We start from the raw sequence: 24,980 nt of genomic DNA, 5'->3' as shown, positions 1-24,980 counted from the left end.
TCTTATCCATTCATCTGTGAATGGACATCTAGGTTGCTTCCATGGTCTGGCTATTGTAAACAGTGCTGCAATGAACACTGGGGTACATGCGTCTCTTTCAATTCTGGTTTCCTCAGTGTGTATGCCCTGCAGTGGGATTGCTGGGTCATATGGCAGTTCTATTTCCAGGTTTTTAAGGAATCTCCACATTGTTCTCCATAGTGGCTATACTAGTTTGCATTCCTACCAACAGTGTAAGAGGGTTCCCTTTTCTCCACACCCTCTCCAGCATTTATTGTTTGCAGACTTTTTTGATAGTAGCCATTCTGACTGGCATGAGATGGTACCTCATAGTGGTCTTGATTTGCATTTCTCTGATAATGAGTGATGTTGAGCATCTTTTCATGTGTTTGTTAGCCATCTGTATGTCTTCTTTGGAGAAATGTCCTTCACCATTTCCTGGAGCTTGCTCAAAGTCATGTCTATTGAATTGGTGATGCCATCCACCCATCTCATCCTTTGTCATGCCCTTCTCCTCCTGCCTTCAATCTTTCCCAGGATCAGGGTCTTTTCTAATGAGTTAGCTCTTCATACCAAGTGGCCAAAGTATTGGAGCTTCAGCAGCATCAGTCCTTCCAAAGAATATTCAGGGTTGATTTCCTTTAGGATTGACTGGTTTGATATTCTTGTAGTCCAGGGGACTCTCAAGAGTCTTTTCCAACACCACATTTTGAAAGCATCAATTCTTTGGGCTTCAGCCTTCTTTATGATCCAACTCTCACATCCATACATGACAACCAGAAAAACCATAGCTTTGACAAGATGGACCTTTGTTGGCAAAGTTATGTCTCTGCTTTTTAATATGCTGTCTAGGTTAGTTATAGCTTTTCTTCCAAGGAGTGAACATCTTTTAATTTCATGGCAATAGTCAGCATCTGCAGTGATTTTGGAGCCCAAGAAAATAAAGTATTGCATTGTTTACATTGTTTCTCCATCTATTTGCCATAAAGTGATGGGACCAGATGCCATGATCTTAGTTCTGTGAATGTTGAGTTTTAAGCCAGCTTTTTCACTCTCCTCTTTCACCTAAATCAAGAGGCTCTTTAGTTCCTTCTTGTTTTCTGCCATAAAGGTGGTTTCATTTGCATATCTGAGGTTACTGATATTTCTCCCAGTAGTCTTGATTCCAGCTTGTGATTCAACTAGCCAGAATTCCGCATGATGTACTCTGCATATAAGTTAAATAAGCAGGGTGGCAACATACAGCTTTGACATACTTCTTTCCCAATTTGGAAGCAGTCCTGTTATAGCCATGCGTTCCAGGAAACAAACTCACTCAGAAGGACAATGCAGATAGTGGAGGGCAGTTTATTACACAGGCAGGCCCAAGGCAGAGTCTCTCTTAGCCAAGGACCCAGACCAACTTTTGTGAAAATCTTATATACCTTAAGTGTACTGCTCAAGCCCACATCCCCAAATTCCTTAAACCTAGCTTGGGAAGTGTTAAGGGGAGACACAATCTGGTTACAGCCATGATTTATAATCAGAAGGGTTAGCTGGTTATACATTGTAGCCCATAACAACAGGTGCCATAAAGATTACAAAGGTGATTGACTACATAGGCAATTATTATATTCTTTTTGGCAATGGGAAATCTTGGTATGGAATCTGGTGTTTATCAGTCCAGGATGCCAGTTTGGCTGTACATATGTTATCCCCATGACTACCAGGCACATAGTCCAAAGCTCACTGAAAGTGCAAGCTGGAGTTTCCTTCTTTTTCAAGACAAAGTCAGCTCTGCCTGTTCCTTTCCTTCTTCAGTCCGTTGTTCCTTGTCTGGTTCTAACTGTTGCTTCTTGACCCGCATACGGGTTTTGCATATGTGTGTTGAAAAACCTGATGGGTAAGATGGTGTATTAAGTAAGGTGGTCTAGTATTCCCATCTCTTTAAGAATTTTCCACAGTTTGTTCTGATCCACACAGTCAAATGTTTTAGTATAGTCAATGTTGCAGAAGTAGATATTTTTCTGGAATTCCCTTGCTTTTTCTGTGATCCAATGGGTGTTGGCAGTTTCTCTCTGGTTCCTTGTTTGTTTATAAAGTTTTAATTTAAAATTATTTCAAGACCCAAATATTCCTTTGGTTGTGCATATATTATTGAACTGGGACAGCATGACTAGAATAATCTTGGTGTGACCATATCTTTATTTGATTTTTTTCCCCTGCTTCCAGGATTATATACTGATTGTGAGAAGCCAGACCAAAACCTCTGTGGCCAAGAACAAGGGCTAGGTGAGCCAAGAGTGAAGGGGCAACAGATGTTAGATGACTCTGTGGTCAAGGCAACAGCATGTTTGGCCTCATTGCCACGAATGATTACTGAATTTTTTAGAATAGGGGAACTCGGGTAAATGACTGCTCCTGTACTCAACTGACCGCACTGGAGATTTGTGTGCCCACTGGCCCCCAACTTGTTTTGGATAGACTAAGCAACCCAGGGGGCAGAGGAAGCTAGAGCTTAGTGCTGTTTTGTCTTTCTTTGTAGAGTGAATTTGTTGTTGCTTAAATTTGTTTTTAAATATCTTTCCATTCCTGAGATTCTTCTTCATTTTCCTATTTAAATGGAAATCCTCCACAGAAGTGCACAGTTCTTTGGATGCTGCTGAGGGAAAAAAGAATGGAGAGTTTACTTTTTTAATGCTTGTTATCATAAAATGTATTATAGTTAATATTTTGGGTGGTGAATGAAGTTGACTCACTAACACACATGTGAACTTCTTTGCTTTTAATGTGTTAGTTGAGATAGAAATATAATATATCAGAGTATATGTGAGTTGCTTTTACCCTGGAAAAGTTGTTTGTGCACTGACTGCTTTGGTAATATCAAAACCAAACATTTCATGTAAGGTATTCTCTAGTCCTTCCATCCCCTGTACCTCTAAGCACATTTTTGTTTACCTTGCATGATTGTAGTGGCACTCCATAATCCACCTTTGTTTCCATCAGCCGCAGATAAAAATCACCATCAATAATCCATGGTAGCTTTCATTTAATAAATCATATATTCTGGACTTTTTTACTCTTCTCTTTATTTGGGCAGCCATCATTTCTACCCACTAGGAAAAACTGATATAGAGAATGAGAAATAAGATTCAAAGTGCTTTGCAAGACCTGCAGTGTGAATATATACTTCTTAAGAAGCAGGATCAGATGCCATACTGTTAGAAGAATTCTACACTTATTAATTCAGTTTCTCTAACAACTGTAATTCCCAATTTATAACTCAGTTTTCAAATGAGCTAACTGAAGCCTAGAGGTTTTAAGTAACTTGCTCAAGACCTAATTGAGTCACTAGAGCCTGAATTCAGGTACTGTGTGCTGTTAACCATTTTGCGACAAATAACTTTTGAGTTAATGGGAAAAAAAAATCAGTTTTCTTGATTGAGTTTACTTGGTAAAAGATAATGACCTTATGAAATCTATTTTTATTTCAATTCTTCTGATTTTATAAAGAGGACTTATTTAAGTGGTACTGTACTTAGTTTCAAAGATATAAAATCAGGTGGCTGTACTCTGGCACACTAAGCAGCTGTATTGAGACTCATATGACTAACACTTGGCTGGACCCCTCATCTGGTACTGGGCCACAGTAAGCACACCCCCCCTGGCTGAACTCAGAGATTCAAAACATTCAGTCTTTGCACATTAGCAGACTTCTGCTTTGTTCATAATAGTGTGGATTTTGCTTAAAGTACAAGGCAAATATGCATGAGGCTTTTCAGAGGAAGATTGTATTTGGAGGGGTATTTCATCTTCAGGTTATTTAAATTGGACGTTGACTCTGAAGCTGGGAGGGATTGGGGGCAGGAGGAAAAGGGGATAACAGAGGATAAGATGGCTGGATGGCATCACCGACTTGATGGACATGAGTTTGAGTGAACTCCGGGAGTTGGTGATGCACAGGGAGGCCTGGCGTGCTGCAATTCATGGGGTTGCAAAGAGTCGGACATGACTGAGCGACTGAACTGAACTGAACTGAAGTAATTAGAACACATGAAAACCTCCATATGCTATGTAAATTAGAAATTATGCAAAAGAATATGCAATAATAGTGGCTATTGGTGGTGGTGGTTTAGTTGCTAAGTTGTGTCCAATGCTTGTGATCCCGTGGACTGTATGTAGCCTCCCAGGCTACTCTGTCCATGGGATTCTTCAGGCAAGAATACTGGAGTGGGTTGCCATTTCCTTCTCCAAGAGAGGCTATTGCAACTCCCATAAAAAGAGAGTATTGAGCAGTAAGTAGTAAAAGACGCTATGATTGGAAACTTAGGTTCAAAGATCATCTGATACTTACTATGTGATACTGATGTCATTTAACTGTCTCTGACTTAGTTTCCTCATATACAAAATGATGATGATAATGGCATCAATGTCATAGAGTTATCGTGAATATTAAATCAGGTAACAAATACAAAGCATATACAGAGTGCTCGTCACAGAGTAAACCCTCAATGTTAGGAATTATTGCATTCTTGAGAATGTGTATACGGATTGTTATTTGTCTTAATTGGACCATGACTGACTTCAACCAGTAAGAACTTGTTAATGAGCCATTTGTTTATACCAACTATCAATACCCAATCAATTAAATTGAGGTGATAGTTGATGTCATATATGTTTGTTTACAGAGTGAATTACCATGGTGGCTGGCATATGATACAATTAAAAGAATACAGAGGAAAAAAAATAAAAATAAAAAAATAAAAGAATACAGAGAATGAGAGAATGAGATAGAGATATAGATAAAGTTCTAAGAATGGGTGAGTCTAGGACAAGGCCAGAAAAAAATCAAATCAGTATATGTATAATCATACATACAGGGTGAGTCCCTGGTGGCTCAGAGGGTGAAGTTTCTGCCTGCAATGTGGGAGACCCAGGTTCGATCCCTGGGTCGGGAAGATTCCCTGGAGAAGGAAATGGCAACCCACTCTGGTACTCTTGCCTGGAAAATCCCATGGACAGAGAAGCCTGGTAGGCTACAGTCCATGGGGTCACAAAGAGTCGGACAGGACTAAGCAACTATCTATGTGTCTATCTATGTATAATCAACAATGTTTATCAATACTCTATGAGAAATATAATAGATTTATTTATCTATTTAAATCCCTTAATTAAAAATAAATTAGAGGTGACTGAACCAAAAAATAGACTATAGTGTTCTATATTTTGTGAACTGGTAATCAGCCCACTTTAAAACATCAGATTTATTTTTAAATTCTCCATGTATTATCTGCTATTCATTAGCATTTGTAAATGGTTACTAAATAAATTTTAAAATGTATGAAGAAACCAAAGACTTCATATGCCACAAGTGTATTCTGGAAAAGCTGGCCAATTTTCCCCAAAATTCAGACTACTAATAGAAAGTATTAAAAATAATAAACTTTTATAGAATTCTTGCTTTACTATACTTCTATGACTTTTTACTGGAATGCTTGCCACATGTAACTTCCTAGAATCTTTGGGTTTTAATCAGTATACTGATTTTTCTCTTGTATTAGGAAGCTACCCAAACACCCAGGTTGGTATAACTTCTGCTTATTTGAATGTCTCAGAATTAAGTGTATATAAGCTGTGAATTTATAGCTCTTCATCAGATTATAGGAAAACATCTGGAATACAAAAGCAAAGTGATTTCTGTGATAAAATTGAGGAGTCTATTGGGAGTGAGAGTGGGCTGGTCCTTTGTAGGACATCCCAGACTTGGAAAGTATACCATGTGCCTTTACAGGGTGGGCTTAAACACATCTTTTCCAGGCCTCAATATTGTTGTGTCTGTTGATGTTTTAACTGTTGTCCATCTTATGGGTGGGGGTGGGAATATGCTAATTTGGAGACTAGAGAAACTAAGAAACCATTCACACCATGTAAACTAAGGCTCCATAAACATTATTCTTGAAAGGAGAGATGAGGACTAAGTTGTACCAAATGGAATTTGCAATGGAGAAAACATCCTGCTGAGCCAATTGTCTCTGTGTTCTTTAGTAAACAGAACAGAAAAATGAAGACTTTCTTCAGTGCTAAACTATTTAATGGCATACATAAAACTTTCATGAAATATCGACAGCATTAGTTTGAATAGACTGATCTGTAAGAGGGATAGAAGGCCAAAGTATGTGATTGAATGATGGGAGAAACTCATTAAGGACTGTTGCTCACTCTTAGAAAGCAGCAGGAATATTATCTAGGTTTCTTTGGTAAATCTGTATTCACTTGAAGAGAAAGAGTGCCGTTTTACAGTCATACTTCTTATCATGTATAATTGTTTATTTTCACTTTGTATGAAAGTCGCTTAGACATGTCTGATTCTTTGCAACCCCATGGACTGTAGCCCACCAGGCTCCTCTGTCCATGGAATTCTCCAGGCAAGAATACTGGAGTAGGTAGCTGTTCTCTTCTCCAGGGGGTCTTCCCAACCCAGGGATTAAACCCAGATCGTGTGCACTGCAGGTGGATTCTTTGCCATCTGAGCCCCCAGGGAAGCCCTTCACTTTGTAAGCACACAACCAAAATGGGGTCACAAGGACTATCCTACACTGAAAAACTAAGAAAAAGGGGGAAAAAATCTACCAATTGTTTACTAATTTGTGTCAGGGACTGCGCTATTTCAGTATATCTTTTATTTCAATATGCTCCATTCAACCAGTCCATCCTAAAGGAAATCAGTCCTGAATATTCATTGGAAGGACTGATGCTGAAGCTGAAACTCCAATCCTTTGGCCACCTGATGTGAAGAACTGACTCATTTGAAAAGAGCCTGATGCTGGGAAAGATTGAAGGTGGGAGGAGAAGGGGACAGCTGAGGATAAGATGGTTGGATGGCATTACCGACTCGATGGACATGAGTTTGAGTAGATTCTGGGTGTTGGTGATGGACAGGGAAGCCTGGCTTGCTGCAGTCCATGGGGTCGCAAAGAGTCGGACATGACTGAGCGCCTGAACTGAACTGAATTGAACTGAACTGAACTGACTGAAGCCCTATCAAAGCCTATTTGGCCTCCCAGGTGGCACTAGTGGTAAAGAATCCACCTGCCAATACAGGAGACGCAGGAGATGTGAGTTCGATCTCTGGGTCAGGAAGACCCCCTGGAGGTGGAAATGGCAACCCACTCCAGTTTTCTTGCCTGGAGAATCCCATGGACAGAAGAGCCTGGTGGCCTACAGTCCACAGGGTTGTACAGAGTTGGACACGACTGAAGTAACTTAGCATGCATGCATCAAGGCCTATTAGAGTTCTCACAAATAGCTGATGCATATTTTTTTTTTAGTTCAGAAAATAATTGTATGGGCTGTATAGTGTTATCCTGTTCAGAGAAAGCAACTAATAATCAAATTTTACAAATGAAGTCACTGAGACTAAAAAATATTGAGTAAATTGATTCCATACCTAGTATTTGATTCTGAGAGACTGAATGTATCAATGGACAATGGCCAGACCATATATAAAAATTGATTTCTGATCTATTAATACTACCTGTAGCAACCAGCCCAGAAAGCCAAGCCACTCTCTGCAGTAATGTAGACTAACAGAGATTTGCTCTCATATTTTATTCTAAAAGTTTTATGCCTTTAGATTTACACTTATATCTATGATATATTTAGTTAATTTTGTGTGTGGTATTAGGAAGTGTTTCATCTTTTTTTTTTTTTTTTTTGCATGTGGATATCCAGCTTTCTCATTAGAATTTGTTGAAAAGAATATTTTCAACTTTCTGAAAATCAATTGCAAAATTGAGCTTTTAAGTCTTCTGATCCATGAACATGAAATCTCTTTTCACTTATTTATGTTTTTATTAATTTCTATCTGTAATATTTCATAGTTTTCAGAGCATAAATTTTACATGTAACTTGTTAAATTTATTGCAAAGAATTTCATTTTTTAATGCTGTTATAAATAGAATTATTTTCTGGATTTCACTTTAAGGTTGTTTATTGCTAGATATAGAAATTCAGTCAATATTTGTGTATGGATACTTTACCCTGTATGCTTGGTAAACTTGTTAATTCCAATTATGTTTTTATGGATCCCTTAAGATTTTTCAAATAAACAATCATGTCATCAGTAAATAGAGATATCTTTACCTCTTGATTTCAAATCTGGATGCTTTTTATTTCTTTTTCTTGTCTAATTTCCCTGGCTAGGACTTCTAGTAGAATGTTGATATAAGTAACAAGAGTAGGCATCCTTGTTTTGCTTCTGGAGGTAGTGTAAAACATTCAGTCTTTCAACATTAAGTGGGACATTAGCTCTGTATTTTTCACGGATTTTCTTTATCAGGTTCAGAAAATTTCCTTCTTTTCTGGTTGAATTATTTTTCTCTTTGCCCGTTTAATATCATGGAAGACTGTTCAGTTCAGTTCAGTCACTCAGTCATGTCCGACTCTTTGTGACCCCATGAACCACAGCACACCAGGTCTCCCTGTCCATCACCAACTCCCGGAGTCCACCCAAACTCATATCCATTGAGTTGGTGATGCCATCCAACCATCTCATCCTCTGTCGTCCCCTTTTCCTCTCACCTTCAATCTTTCCCAGCATCAGGCTCTTTTCAAATGAGTGAGCTCTTCATATCAGGTGGCCAAAATATGGGAGTTTCAGCTTCAACATCAGTCCTTCCAATGAACATCCAGGACTGATCTCCTTTAGGATGGACTGGTTGGATCTTGCAATCCAAAGGACTCTCAAGAGTCTTCTCCAACACCACAGTTCAAAAGCATCAATTCTTCGGTGCTCAGCTTTCTTTATAGTCCAACTCTCACGTCCATACATGACTACTGGAAAAACCATAGCCTTGACTAGACGGACCTTTGTTGACAAAGTAATGTCAAATATGCTGTCTGGTTGGTCATAACTTTCCTTCCAAGGAAGAAGACTATTAGATTTTGGCAAATGCTTTTTCTGCATCTATGGAGATAATCATACAATTTTTGTCCTTTGCTCATATGTATTATTACATAGACTAATTTCTGGCTATTAAATAAACCTTACACTTATTGGATAAATTTCACTTGGTCATAGTATATAATCATTTACTTATAGTAAGAATATATTAATGTATAAAATTAAACTATCTTGCATTATATGTTCATTCCCTTTTGAATAATCTGATGTTATTGAGGCTTATTTTAATTTAATTAATTTTTTTATTACAGACAGAGCTGAGTAAGAACAAACCAGATTATTCTGTGTCATGTGTTTTTTAAAGCATTCTTTAGAGAGTAGGAGAGATCTTAAACCTAAAATGAAATTGAAACTCCTCCTCTAAAGGAATACTTCTTACATTGTTAATGTACTGCTGTGGCTCATGAGCCTACAGATGATCAGGAGGAACATTCACATAGAAAGAAGAAATAACTGAAAAGAGTGCTGGAGGAAATACCAGGTGTTGCTGAGTAAGAAACTATGCCAAAACCTAGTGGTTTAAAACAATAGTTAGTTATTCTTTTTCATGACTTTGTAAGTCAACTCATCTATGCTAAGCTTAGGTGGACAGTTTTGCCAGTCTTGGATGAGTTCACTGCAGTTGGCTGGCTACGTGGCTCTGCTCAATGTGTCTCTCATTGTCCTCTTCCTGTGACCAACAGATAGAGTCAGTATGTTCTTCTGATGAGGGAAGAGATATAGGAGAGTAACTGGGACTGTGCAAGGCCTCTTGAGGCCTAGGGTTGGAACAGGGCACTGCAACTTCTACTTCTTTCTTCTGGCCGAAGCAAGTCACATTGGTTGTGGAAATAAACTTTGCTTCAGTGGGAGGAATTCGAAACTCACATAATAAAGTAAAGAATTAGGGTCAGTCATGCAATCAATCTACCACAAGGAATTAGGGAGGAAGTAAAGAGTTTTCCCAGTTTAGTTATTTCTGTCAAATGTAAATTGAGTTCTATTTTTGTTAGACTAGAAAAGAACAACCTTTTGAAAAATATGCTAATTCTGTCTTGTTGAGGGAGTGTGTACAGTATAAAAAAACTAGAGGAACCTAGGATGGAGTTCACCAGTCATTTAATTTAGCAGACTGGTCCTTACAACATGTGCCCTTTCGTGATATGTGTGTGTGTATGTGTGTTAATTGCACCGTCATGGCCAACTCTTTGTGACCCCATGGACTGTACCCACCAGGCTCCTCTGTCCATGGAATTCTCCAGGCAAGAACACTGGAGTAGCCATTCCCTTCTCCTAGGTATCTTCCTGACCCAAGGATCAAACCCAGGTCTCCCACAATGCAGGCAGATTCTTTACCATCTGAGCCACCAGGGAAGCGCCACCAGCCACCTCCCCCCACCCCCCAACTTTCATGATAACAGTGCTTATTCTGTCCTTTCTTATTTGCCTGTCTCTTTTATGGGTATAGAGAAAATTATTCTAGAAAGCAGGTAATTAGGCATTTCTAGTTCTTGGGAGGTTTAATCTTTACTTTTCTCAGGAATGTGAAGCATCAGCAGGTTTTGTTTGTCTTTAAAATGAGGAGGATTCTAGCGAAGCTGACTTGTTACTCCACAAATATCTTAAAAGTGTGGAACTTTCCCTCTGGAATTATTATATGTGAATGGATTCCTACATTTTACAATGGAAAAGCATGAAATCATAGCCGGCTTGGCTACTGCTATTATTCATTTAGCAGCTTTTATTCTTTTAACAGTTAAACTTCCATTATGTTTTACTATTTGTTACATACCATTTTTGTGTGTTTTATGCATTTTGCAGTTAACTATTTGAAAGAACGTTTAGTCCTTGAACGTAAGAGTGATTTACCATTCTCATGCTTTTGTCTTTTACCAAGGCCATGTGTATTTTTAAAGATAATAATAAATTCTGCTATTTAAAAAAGCCTAATAACACACTTTATTTTTCTTGCTACCTATAGCAAGTTCTAATGTTTCAAGTGTTGGGGCATGCGCTTGGGAATGTATTGATGTACAACATATATACCTACAAATATTAGATGTTGCGTCAAACACAGTGACAACCACAGGTGAAAAGGAATAGAAAGCTCTGGCAATCAGTACACAGATTTTTGGACACACGTACAAACAATAGGCTAAGTTGAAAATAGTATTCTAGAATGCTAAGTTTTGCAGGAAATATATGTAATTTTGAAAGAGTTCTTTTTTATTTATCAGAAGTTTTATTTATTATTCATAGTGAAAAACAGACAGTTTTAAAACCACATTAATTCTGGTATTAGGAGTTTATTTACTTGAAGAATATATGTTTCTATGCATTTGTAACAATGATTTGCAAAATTATAAGAAAGTGAAGTGATATTTTCTTCTATTAGATTTATTTCTATATGTTTATATATATATAAAGTATGACTTTAAGATAATGAGAATATTGTACATTGAAAGGAAACAGTTTAAAATGTATGGAATGTATATTTCAAAATACATGTTGTCCATCAGGTCATCAAAGGAAGTTGTCGTTGTTCAGTCACTCAGTTGTTTCCGACTCTTTGTGACCCCCTGGATTGCAGTATGCCAGGTTTCCCTGTCCTTACTTGTCTCCCAGAGTTTGCTTAAACTCATGTCCATTGAGTTGGTGATGCCATCCAACCATTTTGTCCTGTGTCATCCCCTTTTCCTCCTGCCTTCAAGCTTTCCCAGCATCAGGGTCTTTTCCAATGAGTCGGCTTTTTGCATCAGGTGGCCAAAGTATTGGAGCGTCAGCTTCAGTATCAGTCCTTCCAATGAATATTCAGAGTTGATTTCCTTTAGGATTGACTGGTTTGATCTCCTTGCAGTCCAAGGGACTCTCAACAGTCTTTTCCAACACCACGGTTCGAAAACATCCAATCAAAGGAAGAAGTCAAATCTTTTTTGAAAAAAATTTGTAATTGCTCCATGATGAATTAGCCCGGGTTTTATAAGAAAATCACTCTCATTTCCTTATTTTCACTCTTACCCGCAAATATTATTCAGCTTGTTTTTTTTTGTTTATTCTTCAGACTTGACTTGTAAAATAAATCTATTTTGTTAATAGTGAATATTATTCACTGATTCTCTGACTCAGAAGCTACCATAGTTTCCCTTTTGTGGATATCTTTCAGATATAGTTTAAGAAAATACAATTATATAAGTGTGTTTATTTCTCTTGTATTTGTCAACATAGCAAAATGCTCACAATTTCTCAGCTTACTTTTGTTTTATTAAGGAATCACTTGATCTCCTGATGCCTGTGATTTTTCCTCTGCAAAGCAGGAAATCAGCCCTGCACCCCAATTTGTGCAACATCATTATGACAGAGAAAGGAGATGACAGCAAGGGAATTCCATCTTGGCCTGCTAAAAATAAAGTCCATCCCTTCTTTGAGGCAGACTTTGGATAGGTATCCCAATTCAGAGACTTTTCCAAACTAGGAAGAATGGCGGAGCAGTTAAGTACATAGGCTCTACCACAGGGCAGTTATGCACGTTGCTTTCTATTACAGGCTTACCCAACTTAGCTTCTTATTGGATAGGTATCTTCAGACAAGTTATTTTAGTCATTCAGAACTTATTCCCCCTCCTTAAAATGAGGTTTTTAAAATCATCTTTATAATGATGCAAACATGGCAGAATTAAATGAACTAAAAAATAATATACTTAAAACAAGAGCTAGAACATAGTAAGTGCTATAAACATTATAGTTACATACTGACCTGTGGGACTTCTGCATTTGAACATCCAGCAACCTCTATTTATACATCTGCAGCAGTATTTATCTTTGTTTCAAAGTAGTGTTTTGATTTATATTAGAGCAACCCACTCCAGTACTCTTGCCTGGAAGATCCCATGGACGGAGGAGCCTGGTAGGCTGCAGTCCACAGGGTCGCTAAGAGTCGGGCATGACTGAGCGACTTCCCTTTCACTTTTCACTGTCATGCATTGGAGAAGGAAATGGCAACCCACTCCAGTATTCTTGCCTGGAGAATCCCAGGGACAGAGGAGCCTGGTGGGCTGCTGTCTATGGGGTCGCACAGAGTCTGACACGACTGAAGCGACTTAGCAGCAGCAGTAGCAGAGCTATTCTTGTCCTTGCCTTATTTTTTCCACCAGATTTAATGAAGTTCCTGAGGGCAGGAATTGTTTCATTCAGTTTTGATTCCCTAAACACTTAGGCCTGCTTCACAGTAGCTGCTTAAAAGTATTTATTGAATAGTGTTGAAAAGTCAAAAGTACATGTAAAGTGTATAACATATAATGAAATTAATTTCTGTATGTGTTGTGTGAAATTCATATCATTACATTCTTCTTTATAGAATGGTGTCATAGATAGAGACTTAGTTTTGGAATTAGATAGTCATGAATTCAGTTTTCATTCTTCTGCTGTCTTTGCAAAAGTGACTTTACTTTCCTTAACTTCAGTTATAAAACTCAGGAAATAATAAATACTTTACAGAGCTATTCTGAGGGTTGGAGATAATATATTTAAAGCTTCTAGCATGATAGTAGTAGTCACAATATATGGGTAGCTATTATTTTATTTTTTGGCTTCACAAACTTTGAAGTTTATTTTGTATTAGAATAGCCTATTTATACATAAAATAGAAAAAAATTCCACTGATGGAATCCAAATACATGACTTCAATGAAAAGTAAATCTCAAAAACTTTTAAGTCAGCCAAAGTGAATACTTCAAAAGAAATGAAGCAAAATGGCAGCCAGGAGATGGTTCCATCTGTTTATCTGAGAGAGCTTATATCCTGAAGCCAATCTGAAGGCTTTCTCTATTTAAAACACATGGCTTTAATAGACTGAACTCTATGGTTCAAAAGGAATCAAGATCTCCTCCAGGGATTAGGGTGGTGGGGACAACAAATGGAAGCTTTCAACTAGTATGAACTAGTATGAAGGAATAATCTCTCCGTTAAGTCACTGTTAAGTGACTGTTTTAGGCTAGAACAGCAACACAGCCTGCAGTGAAACACAGAATTATCAGTGACCAGAAATGGCACCCCACTCCAGTATTCTTGCCTGGAAAATCCCATGGACGGAGGAGCCTGGTAGTCTGCAGTCCATGGGGTCGCCAAGAGTCGGGCACGACTGAGCGACTTCACTTTGACTTTTCACTTTCATGCATTGGAGAGGGAAATGGCAACCCACTCCAGTGTTCTTGCCTGGAGAATCCCAGGGACGGGGGAGCCTGGTGGGCTGCCGTCTATGGGGTCGCACAGAGTCGAATACGACTGACGTGACTTAGTAGTAGCAGTAGTAGTAGAAGGAACCCACACTACCAAGGGTGCCTTACAGAAGGATGATGTAATAATTAGGAAGATCTCCAGCATCCAATGACAAGTGGAAGACCCAGGTTACTTATTACAAACTGAACATTAATAAAGAGCTTATTAATAAAAATTTGCCAATATATAGGTTTTCAAAATAGCTGATACCACATCCTTAAGTTTCCATATGGGCTATTGAAAGGGCATTCTTTTCAAGTCATGAATCAATGGGTATGAATAATGACTGATTAAACCATTATATATCCTAATAAAAGCGCCATTGCATATACGGTTATAAAATGACTGAACTAAGAGTTTTCTAAGAATTTATTTCACAAAATTGTAATGCATGCTTGATTTGCATGTAATACTTAATTCTCATCCAAGAAACCATGGCAGAAGCTTTATCCCATTGGTATTACTCAGTGATTTTTTTTCTTTTAGTTGAAAGGAAGAGGAGGAAGCCAGCTGCAGCTTTGACACTTATAATTGCACCCCATATAATAGCAATAGTTATGTATGAGCTGTTTAATTTGAAAGTACCATCAGCCATGCAAATTTCACATCAACTAAAAGTAAAGGGAGAAAAATGTCTGTCAAATGGAAAAGGGTTAAATTACTAGGATTAAAAGAAGGAAATTATTTCTAACATTCTGTGAAAGTATAGCTAGGAAGTAATGCATAAAAATTGAAACTCCTACATGTAAAGTTAAAATGTTACTTAAGTATTAAATTGGATTCATTTTCACTTAGCATTTCAGAAAGATCTGGTAACACTCTGGGTGGTGTGTGTAGCAACTCTCAATGAAAATTTTAAAAATTTGTTTGGAAAAATACCAGTTGCACTGATGTGACTCCTCAACCTCAAATGGCTGTGGACCCTAAGGTTCTGAGGTTGGCTCAGCCTACACTGATGTGAGAGTGATTACTGAGAACATTCCACTGTGCTCTGGGGGTTGGAAAGCGCTAAGTAGCATGCATCTGTGAGTCAAGTTTATACGTCTTGATATGCAATCTTTTGTTTCCTTGCTCAGAAAGATAACTCTATTCTTCCAATTTTATAAGTGCATTTAGTTGGGCTAAAATTATTACATGTATCTGTAATATTCTTACAGGAAGTCAGATCATAAAATAATAATAATAATAATGAAATCTGAGAGCTAATTTTGGAAAAACCAAGCCTAGTACAAGCACATGGCTCATTCAAGGTCACTGAGCTCCTTAGCATGAAAGCTGGGTCTTAAAGTGAGAGGATTTGGTTGCAGCCTCCCAAGCCTTTCTTTTCCTCTTTGCTACATGAACACTGAAATCCTTTCTAGCTCTCAAATACCACAGCTCCCAAAGTAAATGTCTCCGTTGTCTTATTTCTTCAAAATTTTATTTTGGAGGGAAATTGTTTTGAAACAAATTTTACTTAGACTGTATTTACTATAAAATAATACTTCAGTTTTTATAACTTAGAAATAGATTGAAAAGCTGGTTATTATGTTGGAACATAGAATGTGCAACAGTGTCCTGTATTTAGAATACCACAGCTAGTCACATAATTCAGCATAACCAAGGAAATCACTTTATTGGTGCTACCAATATCTAGGTGATACTAAACTGAAGAAAACTAAATAATTTTTCTTAGAAACATGATGGTTTAGGAATATTCATTCTGGTTCTACAAACAAAGACTTTGTTTCTTCTGAAAATCATTTCCTGATAGCTCAGTTGGTAAAGAATCCACCAGCAATGCAGGAGACCTGGGTTTGATCCCTGGGTTGGGAAGATCCCCTGGAGAAGTGAAAGGCTACCCACTCTGGTATTCTGGCCTGGAGAATTCCATGGCCTGTATAGTCCACGGGGTCACAAAGAGTCAGACATGACAGAGTGACTTTCACTTTCACTTTCTAAATTCTAAGGGATGTAGTTTCTTCATTTGTAAAAAGGAGTCTCAGATTACTTGACTTTAATGTCAAGGTAAAACAAAACACTCCCCCGCCCCCCACCCCACTCCCACATCCCCCACCCCCAAAAAACCAAAACAACAGATTTCACTTTATCAGGATTTATTAGCAGAGTTTTTGCTTTTGGGATGATGGAGACATACTTTCCCCTATTTCTCCTACTAAGAATAACTAAAACTCCTACATGTTATAAATAAAACAAGCTCTTGCACATTACAAATAAAACAAACCTAAGAAGATTCTGATTGATGGAAAGAAGAAGCCAGACAAACTTGGACATCAAGACCTAAGAAAGGACACATTAGTGAATTTCCTAAATTTTCTTTTTAGCCTTATCTCAGATTTGGAGCAGAAGCTGGCAATCCAATAATGCCAATCAATGGCTGCAGATAAACACAGCTCCAACCAACACCTTCTTTCCCTAGTCAAAGAACCAGGAAAGGGACTGCCAATCAAGAGTAAAACTTTTAAACAGTATGGCTCTCTTCTATCCACGCACCACAAAAAAACCTCTGGTCCTTCCCCCTATTTATGCCAGCAGAAGTTGCATGAATTAGACTTTCCGCCTAATGAGGCTATCATGAAGTGTGACCAAGAATCAGAAAAGGCCAAGTAAGGAACAGGGACTTTCATCCCTACTGGCTGATAATGGGTCCACCCATTGTGATGACGGTGGTGAATCTACTCCATCTCCACCCAGCAGTAAGGAGGCACCCTTCACCCTCTCCCTGGGGTGGTGTCACTGGAGGCCTAGTAGAGACTCAGAACTTTTATAGTCACTCATTCAGCACTAACAAGGCCACCCCCACCTAAGGGTCAGTGGAGGCCAAATCCTACCCCTGCCCAGCAGTAAGGAAGGGCACCACCATTGTTAAGTATCAACAGGGGCCATGTGGGGAATTTGAGCTTCTATGTCCTTCTGGCCTGTGATAAGGTGGAACCATCCTTCCATGCTAGAGCACTATCAAAAAAGATCATTTAAAACAGGTTTAAAATTTAAAAAAAAAATTTATACAGAATAAAAACCAAAGAGTAAAATTAAAAATATTAAAAAAATTTTAAAAAGTGGCTTTGTTTTTCATAATTTATAAACTTTCTTCTCGAAGACACTTTCAGGCTCAAGTGTTTTCACTATCAAATTCAACCAGTTATTTAAAGAAATAACATCAAAGCACAGATCTGGAAGGAACATTTATATTTATAATATCTCTTTTCAGAGGTAATGACTTTTAATATTTTGACTATTTTCATCATATCTACTTTTAAAATACAAAATTGGAATTATGCCACATGTATTCTTATTTCATTAGTGTTGATGTGCAAATAATTTCCTCCTCTAAATTTACTTGTAGAGTATAATTTAACTGATTGTATAGATTTTATTGAGTAGACATACCATAATTGATATAATTAATTTCTTATTGTTGGGTAAGTGGATTTTTTTCCCATTACATTGTAATTCACGGCAAATAGAAGGGGAAAAGTGGAAGCAGTGAGATTTGATCTGGGTGCTCCAAAATCACTACCAATGGTGACTAAAGCCATGAAATGAAAAAGATACTTGCTCCTTGGAGGGAAAGCTATGACAAACCTAGACAGCACATTAAAAAGCAGAGACATTGCTGACAAAGGTCCATATAGTCAAAGCTATGATTTTTCCAGTAGTCATGTATGGATGTGAGAACTGGACCATAAAGAAGGCTGAGCACTGAAGAACTGATGCTTTCAAACTGTGGTGCTGGAGAAGACTGTTGAGAATCCTTTGGTCAGCAAGGAGACCAAAACAGTCAATCCTAAAGGAAATCAATCCTAAATATTCATTTGAAGGACTGTTGCTGAAGCTGAAGCTCCAATACTTTGATCACCTGATGCAAAGAGCTGATTAGAAAAGACCCTGATGCTGGGAAAGATTGAAAGCCAAAGGAGAAGCAGGCAGCAGAGAATAAGATGGTTAGACAGTATCATGGACTCAATGGACATGAATTTGAGTAAACTCTGTGAGACACTGGAAGACAGAGGAACCTGGCTCCTCTGTAGTGCTATAATCCATGGGGTTGCAAAGAATCAGACATGACTTCGTGACTGAAAACCAACAATAAAATATGGTTATTCATATTCCAAAATCTAAGAGTTAATAAGAAGGAGACTTGATCTAAGCCTGATTTATGTATCTTAAAACTGAAATTCCATCTTTTCCGGTGTTCCAGTTCACTCTGATTATGGTACTTTTATTTTCATCAGAATGTGACCCTGAATACAAATGGAAAGAAATTAGTTTTAGCTCTGCTCTCCCTCACTTCTTTCTTTCCCCTTTATCTCCCTCTGTCCCTCATTTCAGATATGTTTAAGTGCAAATAATTGATTTTTGTTGTCAAAAATCTCAAACGAAGAAAGAGGAGGAGATAGAATTTTGGTTGTCACAGTAACTCATATTGGAATCAGGAAATAGTACTTGAATTTTTTGTCTTCATTTTCTTCAACTATAAAGTGAAAAAATTGAGTTACTAGTTGTCTAAGGTTATTCTCATCTGCTAAATTCTTATGTTTTCCTTTCTTCAGGCCATCATAATGTTACTGAAGTCATGCATTCATAATTTTTCCAGTTTTTCCTGTTCTTTCACATGATTTTTCAGGGGTTTATTGTTTGTCTTTGTTTTATTATTACTTTAAAATTTTCTGGCATTATTGTTTGGTGTGTAAAGAACATGTGTGTGTGTGTGTGTGTGTTAGTTGCTCAGTATATGATGATAGTTTATAAATGGTATTTATTTATTTATTTATATGCTTCCCAGGTGGCTCAGTGGTAAAGAATGTTGATGATGATGATGCTAAGTCAATTCAGTTGTGTCTGACTTGTTGCGACCCTATGGACTGTAGCCCCCCAGGCTCCTTTATCCATGGGATTCTCCAGGCAAGAATACTGGAGTGGGTTGCCATTTCCTTCTCCAAAAAAGAACATGCGGGGATACGTTTTTCCATTGCCAGCATCTGGTCCCATCACTTCATGGGAAATAGATGGGGAATCAGTGGAAACAGTGTCAGACTTTATTTTTGGGGGCTCCAAAATCGCTGCAGATGGTGACTGCAGCCATGAAATTAAAAGGCGCTTACTCCTTGGAAGAAAAGTTATGACCAACCTAGATAGCATTTTGAAAAGCAGAGACATTACTTTGCCAACAAAGGTCCGTCTAGTCAAGGCTATGGTTTTTCCAGTAGTCATGTGTGGATGTGAGAGTTGGACTGTGAAGAAAGCTGAGCCCCAAAGAATTGATGCTTTTGAACTGTCATGTTGGGAGAAGACTCTTGAGAGTCCCTTGGACTGCAAGGAGATACAACCAGTCCATTCTGAAGGAGATCAGCCCCAGGATTTCTCTGTAAAGAATGATGCTAAAGCTGAAACTCCAGTACTTTGGCCATCTCATGCGAAGAGTTGACTCACTGGAAAAGACTCTGATGTTGGGAGGGATTGGGGGCAGGAGGAGAAGGGGACAACAGAGGATGAGATGTCTGGATGGCATCACTGACTTGATGGACGTGAGTCTGAGTGAACTCCGGGAGTTGGTGATGGACAGGGAGGCCTGGCGTGCTGCGATTCATGTGGTTGCGAAGAGTCGGACACGACTTAGTGACTGAACTGAACTGAAGATTTCTCTGTTTTTCTTCATCTATGCTGGGTGGGTGGGAGAGTCAATCACTACTCTGAATTTCTCAAAGCGCTAAGTATAGGCTAGCTTACAAGGTATAGAACATGTACCAGCTCTTACTTTTTATAGCCATTTAGTCTATCTGACTCTTAGTTTCCTGATCTGTAAAACAGAAAATTATCTACCTCACAGTTTCCCTTGAGAAGGATTCAATAATGCGGTAATGAGCCAGAATGTCCTCTGTGGAATAGAAGTCAGTCCTGGAGCACCGTCTGAGTCACAGACTACAAAGGGCCTCTCACCACTAGATGGCAGAGTGAAGCATACTCTGTTCATCCTACACTGAAGTCAGTTGACCTTAGCTAGTCCAGCCTTTTATGACAAGCATCTATTTCTTTGCCATTTTCATTAATCTACCCTTGTGATTCCACTCCCTTAGCTCCCAAGACCTCCAGACTGATATTTTGAAGTTCTTCTTTTTAAATTGTCAAGAGAAGGATTTTTTTGCCACATGTTTTCAGTTGTCCATCCCCGGTCCCTAGCTACTTGTTGGCTCACTAGCCTTGACTACTCAGAAGGGAAGGAAAGCATCTTGACCTGGAGAGTTTGGTCATTATCTTATCAAGTTAGGAGCCGATAACATACAATTTTTTTTACATACGTCCATATGGCTTGTCACTGTTTGAAGGTCTGACATCAAGGACATCCTGAGGGACTGAGTGTCAAGATAAAGAACACTGTACCCAGCACCTGGGGAGTCAGTTCACATTCACCCTGACCTCCCTGGAGTGGGGTGATTTAATACTTTATAATGGACAACAAAATCCTGTATAGTGTATGTCTGATCAGAATAGTTACAAATACAGTTCTTCACTGTTTGCTTTTTCTTTAGATAAACAACATTGGAAATCCATACATAAAAAAGAAATGAAGTTGTTTTCTTTTCTACTATGGTTAGAAAACTTGTGGTAACTCCGAGTCATGGAACAAGATTGAACACTCACAAGATTACTCCAAACACAGGGTTTTCCTTACAAATAGGCGGAGTAGATGGTGCTTCAAAGATGTTGTCTACAAAACAAATGTTGAGAATTTCCTTTCTAAAAGTATCTTCCTCAGAGTCCAGCTGGGATGTTCAAATTTCCCTTGTTTGGGTTTAAGGCATTATTACTCTGTGTACCCCATAAAAGTGTGTGTCCCAGAGGGTTATAATTTGATATGAATTTGTTTTTAAATTTACTGTGTTAGCATGAGGAACTGGATTCCATGGATCCAGTAAGCTAAGTAAACTAAGCTAAGTTATAGCTGAGTTCAAGTTAAGATTCCTTAAACATAGTTAAAGTCTGTGTTTTGTTGGAGTTGGAGCATAGAATACCTCAGAGGAAGAAGAGAGATCAGAGCAGCAGGTGGTATCCAAAAATATTGAGTTTCCACAAGGAAGAAGAGTAGTATAGGCTTAAGGGTTAGCAGAAGGTTAAATCAGATAATGTATATGAATTTTTTAGCCCAGAGCTTGACTCAAAGTATATCCTCAACAGTAAATAGAAGAGGTACTTTTATTTTTTTTTAAAAAAAAGAACAATAAAATCAAGAGAAACTGAGAAAAAATTTTACAGTCACTACAATGTGCCTTGCAGATTGATGCTGGGCCACAAAAGAGAACAATACAGGCTTGGTTCTTGCCCTCAGGGAGCTAAACTTGGGTAGATGGGCAACTAACTACGAATTATGAGAGAGTGTATGGTAAATGCTGTGCTGGAGAAAGGTCAGAGCAGGGTGTTTGAGGAGTATTTAGAGTTTTCTAGAGAAGGTGATTTTCTCTTCTGTGACCTGAATGAGGAATGGGTGATGTGGGGAAAGAAGGAGAGCTTCAAACAGAGGAAACACATACATGAAAATCCAGAATGAAGACTGGGAAGGACATGCCTGAGAGCTGAAAAGAATGTTATTGTTGAAGGATAGAGTACTAGTGGGTCACTGTTTTGAAATGACGCTGAAGAGGTTGACAGAAGAAGGTAAAGTGGAAAGTGGTGGGCATAAAAGACATAGCTATAGCTGTTTGAAGCTGCAACTGCTGCTACTGCTAAGTCGCTTCAGTCGTGTCCGACTCTGTGCGACCCCATAGACGGCAGCCCACCAGGTTCCCCTGTCCCTGGGATTCTCCAGGCAAGAACACTGGAGTGGGTTGCCATCTCCTTCTCCAATGCATGAAAGTGAAAAGGGAAAGTGAAGTCGCTCAGTCGTGTCCGACTCTTTGCAATCCCATGGACTGCAGCCTACCAGGCTCCTCCATCCATGGGATTTTCCAGGCAAGAGTACTGAAGTTGGGTGCCATTGCCTTCTCTGGAAGCTGCTACTAGCTTCTCCAAAGTGAGAAAATCCTTAGTCAGCAGTGCAAATCTGCTAATTGCTTTTGGAACATTGATGCTACAACCAACTTTTGATGAGTTTGGGAGAAAACAACATTCTTATGACCACTTTCATTCTCTGAATCAAATACAATTGAAATGCTGTTGCTTCTCTCCTTACACTCTTCTCTTTCCTTCAGAAGGATCAGAGTGGTCAAAGGTCACTTGCATTTCCTGATGTCTACCACTGTGTGGTGCATATGATGGAAAAATTTGAATCTCCTGAGACTTTGTGATGTCTTCAAAGGAACCACCGATTCCCGTGTGGAAATTTGTTTTTGCACACGTGTAGAAATTTTTTTGGGGGGGCGGGGTGCTTCCCTGGTGGCTCAGATGGTAAAGCATCTCTCTGCAATGCAGGAGACCCAGGTTCGATCCCTGGGTTGGGAAGATCCCCTGGAGAAGGAAATGGCAGCCCACTCCAGTATTCTTGTCTGGAAAATCCCATGGATGGCGGAGCCTGATAGGCTACTGTCCATGGGGTAGAAAAGAATCGGACACTACTGAGCGACTTCACTTCACTTCACCACTGTGTGGCACCACAAAGAACAAGCAAGGGCCACTGGGCATAGAAGAGAAAAAAGCTGAATAAACAGGGAGTTCAAAATTTAAAAAAAAAAGAAGTATTCAGTACAAGTAAATAATACAATTCATGTCACATCCACTCCCACTCTCCTCCCAGATAACCAGTGTTAACAGATTGGTGTATGTCTTTTTCTACCTTTTGCTAAGACTGTTGCTACTGCTGCTGCTAAGTTGCTTCAGTCGTGTCCGACTCTGTGGGACCCCATAGACGGCAGCCCACCAGGCTCCCCCGTCCCTGGGATTCTCTAGGCAAGAACACTGGAGTGGGTTGCCATTTCCTTCTCCAATGCATGAAGGTGAAAAGTGAAAGTGAAGTTGCTCAGTCGTGTCCGACTCTTCACAACCCCATGGACTGCAGCCTACCAGGCTCCTCCATCCATGGGATTTTCCAGGCAAAAGTACTGGAGTAGGGTGCCATTGCCTTCTCCGACTAAGCACAAGTAAAGCTATATATACATACAAAGCTGTTTCCTTGTTTTTAAAAGGGGCTATACTTCACACATTACTTTAAAACTTGTATTCTTATTTAATAATATATTATGGACAGCATTCCAGTTTTAGAAACATAAATAATTAATCCAGTCTTTAATGCTGCATAGTCAGTTCAGTTCAGTTCAGTTGCTCAGTCGTGTCTGGCTCTTCGTGACCCCAGGTACCGCAGCACGCCAGGCCTCCCCGTCCATCACCTTCTGTAGTATATTGTGCTGTAATTTAACCAACTGCTCCACTCTTGAGGGGGCTTCGGATTGTTCTTAGGTCACACTGTAAACATGCTATAATAAATGTGCATATATATTTGCCAGTTCTTACAGATGTTTTCTATGGGTTGTCATAGTGGATTCCAAAAAGTGGGTTGAATGAATCAACGTGTAACTATGACTCTGTATTTTCTCTTTTGAAGATACCACATGCTTTCCTTTTTTTCCCCTGAATCCTTGAAAGCAACCAATTCTCAAATTTTGGGTAGAGAGAGTGGTGATTCTTAGCTTTAATGCTCTTCTTATCAAGGCCATCAGCATTCAAACTTGTTGGTCTCAGGAAACTTACACTACCATATATGATTGAGAACCTCAGAGAGCTTTTTCAGTAATAGAAGTAGTCTCTAGCAATAATTACCATACAAGCAATTAAAACCGAGAACTTTAAACGTTTATGACTTCCTTCAAAAACAGCAATAATAAATACATCATATATTAATATATAATATATTTTATGAAAAGCATTTATTATTTCCAAAACAAAAAATTATTGGAAAGAAAAGCATTGGTTTTCTTTTTTGCCCATTTCTTTAATATCCTGCTTAATAGAAGACAGCTGGATTCTGATATCTGCTTCTGCATTCTAGTAAGTTGTTTTGGTTGAATGATACAAAGAATACTGGGACTCACAAATATGTAGTTGGAAACAGGAGTATTTTAATAGAATTTTCATATAATTGTGGATATTCTTCTTTGATACTATATAAAACTTGACAAGAGGTAGTTTCATAAATGTTATATGCAATTTGGAATATAAAACCATATCAGTAAATGTATATTCTTAATACATTACAGTTCATTGCCCTATCTTGCTTCTTGAATGAATCTTTTTACTCATATATTGATCATTTAAAAAATATTGATTCTGTGAATTGTATAGGGTTTTCAAATGCAGTTGTTAACTTCACCAGCAATCCAATCTTTCGGTATTAGGAAAATATGAGGGCCTTAGTGGTAAATACTAGTTTTCTAAAATCCTAATTTCCACTTTAAATCTCAAAGGTTATCATTGGAAACATTGTTAATTATTTTCCTTGAAGTGACAGATTTACTTCATTCATTTTGAATAAAGCATTTCTGGCTCAGCTGGTAAAGAATCCACCTGCAATGTAGGAGACCTGGGTTTGATCCCTGGGTTGGGAAGATCCTCTGAAGAAGGGAAAGGCTACCCACTCCAGTATTCTGGCCTGGAGAATTCCATGGACTGTATAGTCTATGGGGTTGCAAAGAGTTGGACACGACTGAGAGACTTTCACTTCACTTCACATTTGCCACATACTCAGTTATGAATAACTATAATATGCCTATGGAAAAGAGCCTCTCATGAAAAAGAGGCTCATTTAGTTTATAACTCAGTCTCACAGGTGTTTTTCTTGAGTCAATGATTTATACCCAAAG

The 24,980-nt window shown here is 38.5% G+C and overlaps 1 long non-coding RNA gene and 1 other non-coding gene across 2 annotated transcripts in view; both read left to right on the top strand.

Annotated features, from left to right (window-relative positions):
• Positions 1–24,980, top strand: part of LOC132345524 (uncharacterized) — a 187,687-nt gene that overhangs the window by 98,547 nt on the left and 64,160 nt on the right. The window lies entirely within an intron of this gene.
• On the top strand, positions 22,434–22,501 carry LOC112447182 (small nucleolar RNA SNORD42). Its single transcript, XR_003035288.1, has one exon. It is a non-coding gene; the product is annotated as a small nucleolar RNA SNORD42 (small nucleolar RNA).

The sequence above is a fragment of the Bos taurus genome, chromosome 6 (genome assembly GCF_002263795.3).
Source record: "Bos taurus isolate L1 Dominette 01449 registration number 42190680 breed Hereford chromosome 6, ARS-UCD2.0, whole genome shotgun sequence".
Taxonomy (NCBI): Eukaryota; Metazoa; Chordata; class Mammalia; order Artiodactyla; family Bovidae; genus Bos; species Bos taurus.
This window is presented reverse-complemented; position numbering and strand designations above follow the sequence as displayed.